The sequence below is a fragment of the Triticum dicoccoides genome, chromosome 1A, assembly GCF_002162155.2.
Source record: "Triticum dicoccoides isolate Atlit2015 ecotype Zavitan chromosome 1A, WEW_v2.0, whole genome shotgun sequence".
In the NCBI taxonomy this organism is placed as follows: Eukaryota; Viridiplantae; Streptophyta; class Magnoliopsida; order Poales; family Poaceae; genus Triticum; species Triticum dicoccoides.
In genome coordinates, this window is record NC_041380.1 from 507,642,196 (window position 1) to 507,652,695 (window position 10,500).

The 10,500-nt window shown below is 43.3% G+C and overlaps 1 long non-coding RNA gene across 12 annotated transcripts; it reads left to right on the forward strand.

Annotated features, from left to right (window-relative positions):
- The first annotated feature begins 5,722 nt into the window (after positions 1 to 5,722).
- Positions 5,723 to 9,890, forward strand: LOC119283666. Of its 12 annotated transcripts, none has more exons than XR_005139058.1 (6): positions 5,723 to 5,983; positions 6,137 to 7,214; positions 8,055 to 8,273; positions 8,367 to 8,565; positions 9,162 to 9,445; positions 9,644 to 9,890. It is a non-coding gene; the product is annotated as an uncharacterized LOC119283666 (long non-coding RNA). The 12 variants fall into 12 exon arrangements; XR_005139054.1 differs by having other exon boundaries at positions 8,378 to 8,565; XR_005139063.1 differs by having other exon boundaries at positions 8,382 to 8,565.
- The last annotated feature ends 610 nt before the right edge of the window (positions 9,891 to 10,500 follow it).

Consider the following 10,500-nt stretch of genomic DNA (forward strand, 5'->3'; position numbering starts at 1 on the left):
TTTTCTCCAATCTCCATGACAATCTTCTCCTTGGCTGCCACCCTGCCCATGCGGCGACTTTGCCTGGTGTCGGCCCTCCTCGCATGTCGCAAAATAGCATGGGCGACTGGCCCCCATGACCCTCCTCGCCGCCGTCGCAGGTGGGCACAAAGCTGGAGTTCGTGAGCTGTCCAACAGATTAAGCGCTCATGGGAGCCATAGTCTCATGGCAAGGAGGATGGGCGAGGGTTCAATCTGATTCTAAATCTGCCATCAGAACAACTTTTACCCGATCCATCAGATTCCCAGTTCTCTCTCTCTCTCTCTCTCTCTCTCTCTCTCTCTTTCTCTCTCTCTCTCTGTGTGTGTGTGTTCGGACTGTTTCGATGCCCCGTAATTACTCATCTCATATAATTTTTTTGCAGGATTAAGTCGGGTTTGGAGAAGAAGATTACCTTGAAACAACACAGAAACTACAATGCAATGAAATTAATTCAAGGTATGAAAATGTCACCTATTTTTTCCTGATTTCCCCCAATATTTATACGAATCATCTACTGATTTCCCATTGGATTTTCTCAAATTTCACTCGCCAACAGCAAGGGTGATACACGATTGTCAATAGTTCTCAAATATTTAGACCCATTGCTTCTTTCAATGAATTGATGTTCTGAACGAATATATACATATTTCTTTCCATCCAACAATTTATTCTGATGCTTACCATTGTCTTTGCAACTCAAGACATTTTTTATGTTCAGAACTATTACCAGGTGCCATCGTCAGCAAGCGTTGGCTTCTGATCTTCTCATCGGCTCGGTCGCACCTGTCTAGGTGCGAGAACCATCTAACCTAATATTATATCCACTCTTTTTCTTTTTTGTCAGCCCCTCAAACATCATATTATATTTGATCTAGATTTGACTATACATGTGCAAGCCAACGAACAAGAAGAGAGATATGCAACTAATATGTATGTAGTATTTTATTTTACCGTCATATCTTCTTAGGTTTTTATCTACGAAGCATATCAAGGAAAAGCCTCATCTACAAGCACTTGCCAGGGCACACGGATTGCACCTCAGGTTCTAAATCGTTCCCTTATTGTTTTAAAAACACATGCATATTAGGCCAACTCATCAAGAATTTCTACCGACCATTGTAAGAGATCTTGAAACATACATCCTACTCTACAAAAAGCAGTTTGGTTTTCCCACCTCAAATGTGCAAACTTAAAATGTCTGCAGATTGCAGAGTATGCATGTAATTTGGAAACCTGAATTTTGGATGGTGATGAAATTAAGAAAGTAAAAAATGTCAGTGAGTCCCACTGTTTCCCATGTCTTCCAAGTGAAACTTGGATTAAAAAGGAAACCAATTTTGGATGGTCATGTAAATTAACAAAGAAGAAGTCAATGTAAAGTAATCGAAGTTTCAAATATAGATCCAGCAGAAATTTGAAGTTTCTCACCTGGAGCTGTTTGTATGAGAAGTTGAGCATGCGGAACCCCTGCATCCTTCTGAACGCCTCGGGCAGGCACCTCTGCTTCCTGTTCATCCTTCTCCTCTTCCTCCTACAGGTCCCTCCATCTACGTATGGTACACAATCTGGATCCTCCCCTCCACCTCGTGTCGTGGTTCTCCTCGACCTGCACGCCTCCACTACCGTGCAGCGATTCCCGAGGTCCTCCTTGGTGATCCGATGAGCACCGCCAGCGTCAGTGACGGATGAGATAAGGGCGCAAGAGGAGTCGACGATCTCGTCGCCGGGGCGCGGGCCAAGCTCTTGGAGCACTGAGCAAGCAGGGGAGGCGTCGGCAACGGCGTTTGCGTGATGCGCGGAGCAGCCATAGGAGGGAGAGCTGGCGGCGCGGAGGCTCGAGTGGCGCAACCACAAGGGATGCGCTCGCGCGTCAAGCCGCCTTGACATCCTGATCTCGCCGTCCGGTAGCCAGCTCGCCTGGTCCTGTGACGCGCAGTGTGTTGTGCCCCGCTCTCCGGCGCCTCGCAACAGACCGATGGCAGCTGCGGGCACATCCGCAGTGGCCGTGGTGGTCGGGATCGTCCTCGTCCGATCCTGGCATCCCGTGACCGGGCGTGTTGATGGATGCGGACATTGCGGAGGCCTGGAGATCTCTTTAGTGGGGCAGTTTTGATATTGTTCCGTGATTTGGGGAGTCGGAGCATCGAGCGGAGCAGGATGCACGAGGAGTCTGCCGGCAGAACATTCAATCCGTGCCGTCTGAGTAGGTGGCAGACCATTTGAGAAATATAGGCTGTTGGATTTCGTCGGATAGATTAGATCGGAGGCTTCTGGTTGTCCCGTGTGCATTATATGGTGTGACTGTAGAGGAATTCATGTTTGCTCTTTTAATAGTAGTATAGATTGTCTATCCACTGTGAGAAATTGTATGCATGCTTATTCTTTATCCCGTGCTTGAGAAGAATCATGTCTTGTTTAAGATAATATCTCCATGCTCGTATTGATGGTTGTTCCAGCTTCCAAGAATGATGATTTCTGCAGCAAATTGTTTGGGTATGTGTCTCATAGCAAGAATGGTATCCTCATAGATAGATGTACCTCTTTGTCTGTTTGGTATTAAGGAGTTCCACCATTCATAACAAGAACTGGTTCATGCTTCACTGATCGATGACCTGTTTTAAGCCCTGTTTAATTTCAAATAAGTCACCAACTTATAAGTCGAAAAGTGAAAAAGGTGACTTATTTTGCCAAACGGATCCAACTTATAAATCACCCCAAATTATAAGTCATAAGTTGCTCCACCCCAGCGCTTGATGCAGATGTGCAGGGAAAGGTGACACGGGAGGAAGCAGAGGGCAGTGGCGACACGGGCAAGCAATGTGGGCGGCCGACAACGGATCCGATCGGGAGGTGACCGAGGCGACGTAGATCCGGTGGGCGGTTGGTGCGGTGGCGATGTAAATCCTATTCTTTGTGTTACACGAGGAATACCACCCAATGGCGCACCCTGTCCTACAAGGCGTTGCTACAATTGGTCGGTACATTTATCGTGATCCAATCAGTTTTGGAAAGGTTCTAGAACCTTCTTCAACTGGTTTCTTGTTTTGTTTAGTTTATGATTTATTTTAGGATTTTCTGTTTGTTCATTTTCTGTTCGATTTTTTTTACCTTTTCTTGTTTTTATTCTATTTAAAATTTTATGTTTTTTTTCAAAATCCTTATATTTTAGAAAATTGGAACATATCAAAATTTTGTATTTTTAGAAGATCGTACCGATTTTAGAAATCTGAGAATGTTTGAATTTTTTTTAATTTGGCGACATTTTCCAAATTCTTGAACTATATTTAAGATACTACTACTGGGTGTAGTTACACCTATTTCTCATATACTACCATGTGGTACTATATACTCTACTTTGTTATTTTTAATATGTTCATATACTATATTTAAGATACTCTAAAGTGAGTCATATGAAAAAATTGCAAGTGAGCTCATAGTTTTATTTTATTTGTGAAATACGTACACATTTGTACGTGAAATGAGTATGTACAAAATATGGTACATGCTATCAAAAAAAGTAGTATATATATTACCTAAACATTCTTATATACTACTATGCGTACATACTCTTCAATATGATAGATACTATCTAGAACGTATGGAACAAAAGTGGGAGTAACTACACTCAGTAGTAGGATATTCATGAATAGTATTTGAGATCTGAGGATATTTTCAAAATTTTGAATGATTTTCTAAAATCTGAGAACAATTTGATGTTTGGAATCTTTTTTGAAATTCAGGAACAATTTTCAAATTGATGAATGCTTTTTTAAATAACCTTTTTTTAAACCCATGAATCCTCTATTTTTAAACAGTTGCAACCCACTATCTATTTTTCCCTTCACGCAACCATGCGACATCATCAAGTCATGCATGTGGTCGTAAGCTACAATTTGTGCACTAATCTATTAATGCAATCATGCTACCTCATCAAGCATGCATATCAATTTGATTCACTTTTTTTGTGCGGGCATAAAAGGCCATGTTATACATTTTTGTAGCATGACCTACATATATTTATATGTTGTACGTTTGGAGCAAATATAGGTAGGTCATGTTATACATTTTTGTTAACATGGCATCCCATTTGACTTCAATTAAATATATTTCTCCTTTTATACAACATTTTGTTTCATGCTTCATATACTTTATTGTTTTCAAAATATATCTTGAGAGCATTTTTTATTTTTTTTCAATAGTTTTAGTTTTTCTAGCATCAGTTTACGCATATGTTTTATGAAGGTTGCAGCAGCAACACACGGGGCATCATCTAGTCTTTTCATAATTCATAATTGTTTTTGGGCATTTCTTAAAATTCACAATCATTTTTTGAAATCCCCAAAAAGAATTGAATTAAGGAAAATTATTTCCAAACAGGTGACCATTTTTAAAAATTCCAAGCATTTTTCAATTTTATGTACATTTATCATAAATGAGAAAAGAAGCAGCAGGAAAAAAAAATCAGGGCGCATGTGCCCCGCACTGGACCGGCCCAAACAGCACGATTTTGCTTACCCGACGCCGCAAAGCGAAGTCACTAGTTAAGGATTAGCTTCTCAAATTAAACACATTCAACTGCGCATCAAGGGCGAACGCCCGTGCTAGCCACGTCGGCGCTGGACCGCGCACTCACGCGAGAGCAAACGGCTTCACTGGATATCTCTCCCGCAGATAACGCCTGCCTAGCTAAATTTGCAATGGATCCTTTCCTTCCCTGCGAAAACGGCTCGGGGTTTAGGAAAAACCAAAAGGCAAGCAAAGCAAAGGCTCTCTCTTCCCGTCCTCTCTCGAAACTGCCTACAGAAGAGGGCAGGGCGAGATCCAGGAGTTCCTCTGTCCCCGTCGGCAAGACCGGTGGTCTCCTTCACCTCCGGTGGCCATTATGGCTGCCGGAGGGGTGGGAGATCCCGGATCTGATGCCTGGCGGTGTATATAGTCCTAGATTTTCTAGGTTTGGTGTCCTTTGCACCGGCGTCATGGCGGAGGAGGCGTCGGTGTGCGGAATAAAGTGGCCCTGTCTCCTTCGCTCGCCCGGCGTCGTTCTTGGCACTGGCGAGGAGCTGGGGTCCTTTTGGTCTCGCGGATCTGAGTGTTTACGATCCTGCGAGTTGGTCGTCGTCGTCGTCGGTCACCGCTGGGCTCTTTGGTGTGGCGAGACGGCGAGGGGGGTCGAGGATTCTGACCCATGGCGTTCGCGGCTTTGGCCCTGTGGAGCGGTGGTTGGGGCTTGTCCGCTTCTTCGGCTCCATGGGAAGATGCTTCTGGCGCTTCTTTTGTTGTGGATGCGGGAGGTGGCTACGACAGGGATGAAGGACTGGAGGTTGTTCATCGGCGATTGGTCTTTGAACCTGCTTCAGCGAAGCTGGCCGATGCGGATCCGGTGCGGCATGGGGCGTTGCTCCGGCCGCCTGGGCTTTTCAGCTCTGCTCAAGATCTCGCCTCTCGCGGCGGGCTACGATTGTGCGGCTCACAAAGCTTACAAGCGATGGTGCTTCTCCGGATCTAAAGGGGTTGGTCGCTTTTCTTCTCTCTCCGGCGGCGACGACGGCGAGATGGGGGTAGCAGCGGCTGTGTGGTTGAGTTGGATTTGGTGTTCTTCCGTATCCTGCGTGGATGTACTCGTATCTACCGTATGTCTCCTTGTAATGTTTTCCTTAACATAATATAATCACGAGTATTTCCCTCAAAAAAAAAAAAACGGCTCGGGGTTTGACCTTTCTCGTTTCCAACCCTCTCCTTCCGCCTCCGCCGCCACACCCCTCGGGTTTGAAGCCCACACACGCGGCCTCTCTCCCATGTAACCGGCCGGCATGAGCATCGCCAGCGGGAGAGCACGCAGCCCACCCCAACAGCAGCGGGGAGCTGGCCTGCCGCCGCCGCCGGGGAGGCGACCCGGCGACCGGAGGAGAGGGCGCCATGGCGCGGAAGCACGGCTGGCAGCTCCCGGCCCACACCCTGCAGGTCCGTCCGTCCGTCCGTCCGCCAGCTCCTCCCCCCCCTCCCTTCCCCACCTTTCCCTTTCCTCCCACGCTGGCTCGGATCGGCGCGGCAGCTGGGACGGAGGCCGTACGCACCCTCGCCGATGGCGGCGTATTGATCCAGCTAAATCGGCAGGCGGCTTCCGGCGGAGGAGTCTCGTGTTGTTCGTGGAGGCTGCGAGGAGGTAGCGATGGGGATCGGCTACCGAGCGAGGGCAAGGGCGCCGATCTTCCATCTCCTGTTTGTAATTACCGGCGCGGCCACCATCGACTGGATCTTCACCCCCTTGGATCCCTCTTTCTCTACCAACCGGTGATTGAACAGATTAATGTGTCTCTACACCTTGTTAGTTAGTACTATTAAGAAAATGAAGGTTGCTCCTGCCGTGAAACAACTTAAAAAATTATAAACAAAAGTTGATGGACGAGCTGCAGCCGATGGTCGGTGATATACTGATATGTGTTTGTGCCAGAGCTTTTGCACTCTCCTTGCATCAATTTTTTATCTAACTCTACTATGTCTGGCATAATAGGATGATGAGGCAAGTCAGTAAGTTGAGAAGGTCAACAGTTGAAGCGAATCTCAATGTATTACTTGATAACTCTTTAGTGCATTTTTTGTGCCAACATTACATTAATCAATCACTTTGATTAGTGGAAGCAACTAAACTGTTGTTGTAAGTACATATAATCAGAACGAAGGGTGAGCGCGGATAAGCAGATCAATAGGTTGCTATATTATTCCACATATATGGGTTTGTGTGATGTTACTTTGGATTACTAAGATTGTTAATCTATACTGGAAATTAGTGGCTGTTAAAAATTAGTCTTGATTTACTATAGCAATAGTTGTTGGTTACAGCCATTACAAAGATTGATTAGTTCTATCAGGTTATTTAAACAGCAGCAAGGAATGAACATTACAGCTCTCTTTGATTTTCTTTGATGTTTCCTCTTTTGTCTGATCTGAATTAATATGTCATGACTATATATTCTACCCCACATCATCATTCCTTCTACATCGCTCATAGGAGAATATGGTAATGGCACTTTATTACTTGGTGGTAATAGACATAACTCCAGTCTTGCCATGTTTGTACAATTAATTTAATTCAATTCCAAACATGTATCATTTGCAGAAGATGTGCCATCAGTTGATGGGCAGCTAACCGTTGCAAGAGCATTCAGAGATATGAGCTGCTACTCATACACAGGTATTACCTTCTGTGTTGTCTAAATTAATTTAGTTTGAAACTTGGATGAAATGGCCAAACGAATTTGATCTATATTGATTCTGTTAATTGAGCTATGTAGGGCACAATAAATATAGCCTTTTCTTATTTCTTTCTGGAAAGCATTTGCCAAAGAAATTGAAAGGCAGCACTCTTATCAGCTGTCATTTATTGTTTCTTCCGATAAATCCCTGCTTAGTTATTTCTCACAGGAATGATATATAGGTTGCTCTTGGTTCATCTACTTTGTACTTATGAGTTATGAGATGTTTCTCTGTTTTAGATTGTGGAGTAGTCGTGTGATCTGTAAAATGTACTGCATACATACCAAAGAAAGTATTTGGATTTGCGAATCGTGTAATAGAAACCGGGATGTGGGCTTTCTAGAACAGGTTGAGGTTCAAATCCTGAAAGTTAGTGATGTAGCCATGAAAATCAGGGAAGCTTCTCTTTTTTCCTTTTATCACATGAAATGAGTGCTATTATCACTGTATTCGTATTTTGTTATTCTTTCTACAATGATCAGGCATGAGTATTCTTTCAAAGTGAGCTTCATTTCTCTATAGTCAGGTCTCTAGCTGGTATTTTTTTAAATATTTTCAGTGCCATGAAATGATCAAATTCGATAATTCACATGTATCAAACAACACAACTCAGCTGCTGTTCTTGTTTTTTCTATATGCTTGCTCCGTGCTCCGACAGATCTAAATCCATAAATACAACAATGTTGGGTTGCTCTGTTTTATCTACTATAATTTGCACGCCTATTTTTTAAAATTCTTATTGTTTCATTCACTTGCTGAAGCTCCTACAAACCTACAGAGCCATTGTTCTCCTACCTGGGAGCGGATAGGAAGGATTTGGGTGCCGGCAACGTGGGGCTGAGAAGAAAGGAGGATGTGCGAGGACAACTAGTGGGCGTACTACAACCGCAGCTGATTCGTGTGTGTTGTTTGTTCGATCCAACCCTTCCGTCTGCAGGGCCTGGCGAAGGGAATGAAGATGCACACCCTCGGCCTCGGCCATGACTTTGTCCTCTAGGTACAAAAGCGAGATAGACTGAAATTTGATAAACATTTGCTGAATATACAGTATTGCATGATTCCTTGTATTAGCCTCTTTCCAAATGCTCAGTTTTATGACAGGAAGATTTTACATGGTTCAAATATCCTGTCTCCTAGCTATGACAAGGATTATACATGCCTCCTGTATGGCAGCTACACTCTTATGAATGTCACGGATGGGAGGGAAGACAAGGAGGGCACAGGAAACAGTCGACGAAACATGGTTGAAGTTGCTGTTGTTCTGCACCTCATCCAAACCATCTTTAGATGTATGTCTAAGCTGAGCCCTCTCTTTTCTTGCATCCTTAGTATATCCTGCCTCGATGTCCTTGGTAGTTATTGATTTGTTTTTATATTAAGCGACTTCGCTGATATAACATGGCATCTTTAGAAGCTTATAGTGTCCTCCTTTCTTGTATTTTAATGTTGCATAATCTTCGTTGATAAAAAAAGTGATCGCGCAATACTTTATGTTCAACAATCCAGTTTGTTACCTCTGTATACCTTGTGTTTTTTAATTCCGTCAATCTGGGTTTATGAAAATTCAGTTCCCTATTTGTCAGCAAGTCCACTGTCATCTACTTCCTTGTTTAATAGATAATGTTACATTTTTATTTGCAAAACTGTGAACATTAAGTAGATGACATGAAAGATGAAACATAGCTCTATGAGAGTTGTTGGCCACTACATGTACTCACTTTTTGATAGTGTTTGTTTTTACCTTCAGAGCTGAAAATAATGTTGTGTTAATTGTAAGCTGATACAAAATCAACTTCAGTTTGCTAAAGAAAGTTCTCTTGCTAGCCTTGTGGAGAATTGACCCCAAAAGATCAGTATAGACTTAGCAGTTTAAATTTTTCTGCAGGTTGGAAAAGTACAGGCAAAGCGCTTAGCATCGGTGTGGTCTCTTCCTATAGTCTCAATTTGATGCTATTAAAGATAGACTTGATAAAAAATACAACACATGTGATGGCTTTCATGTGCGCATCAAGTCTATTGATGGTTTTCAAGGAGAAGAGGATGATATATTAATACTATCAACGGTAATATCCAATTGGAATGGAGTTGTTGGGTTTCTTGCTGATAACCAAAGAACAAACATTACATGGGACAAGGGCAAGGCTCTGGATTTTCTGAATGAATCGTTAGGTACGCAGGCAACATTCATATATACTCCCTCCGTTCCAAAATAGATGACCCAACTTTATACTAACTTTAGTATAAATAAAGTTGGGTCATCTATTTTGGAACGGAGGGAGTATTCACTTGCGTCTCAGACCACTGTCGTAAAAATCTGTCGTAAATAATTATGGCAATGACATTCTGCCTGTTGTTGTGCCTCTCCAGTATATACCCAACTGAAGCGATGACGTCTGCCGGTGTATATTGGCGACGACCGCATCGACAGGATCCTGGTGGCCAAGTGCCTCAAGGAGAGCAGCACGTCTTACTCACTCCAGGACCCAGCAGAGCTTTTTCATGGCCTTTAGACATTTGAAACGGAGGGAGTATGATTCTCCTATATTTGCGTGCTTGTAGCTTTGATCTATTTTATGAATATGTGCTGCTGCTGTATCTTATTTTTTCCAACCTATTGATCCTGTCACATGTGCGCCAGGGCAGGCTCTGGTCAGCACCAAGGGATTTCTGTTATAATTCCATGAGCAATGCTTGCATTCACATGCGCGTCCAGGGCATAAAAAAGATCTGAAAAGTGCGGTGACCTACCTGGCACCGCAGAGTTTCCGCTCAGGAGGCGCCGCGAGGGGCGCCCCAACCACTAGTAAAAGTTAAGGGTTAGCTCTTGTAAAGATCACTCCTACCTTCTCAGTCACTGACAAATAGCGTACTCTATGTGCACCATTTGTCGTAACCTAGAAGCTTTCCTTTTTTTTTTCCTAGAATCATTTTTTCAATAAAATGACAAAAATGAAAGGAAAAATCCACAGCCAAAAGTATGATTTTTTTTTTCACTTATTTTCCTCTACCAAATCCGTGCCTCCACCAGAAGCAAATCTATGATTCTTGTGGAAGCACATTTTTTTTCCTTTCTCGGAAGCACGACTATGCTTCATGCGGAAGTAACCGATGCCTCCACGAGAAGTAAAAATGTGCTTTAATTTTTTTTCTCTTTTTAAATATGTGCTTTCATGATAAGCAAATCTAAACCTCTTGTGAAAGCACATTTTTTCTCAAGAAGCACA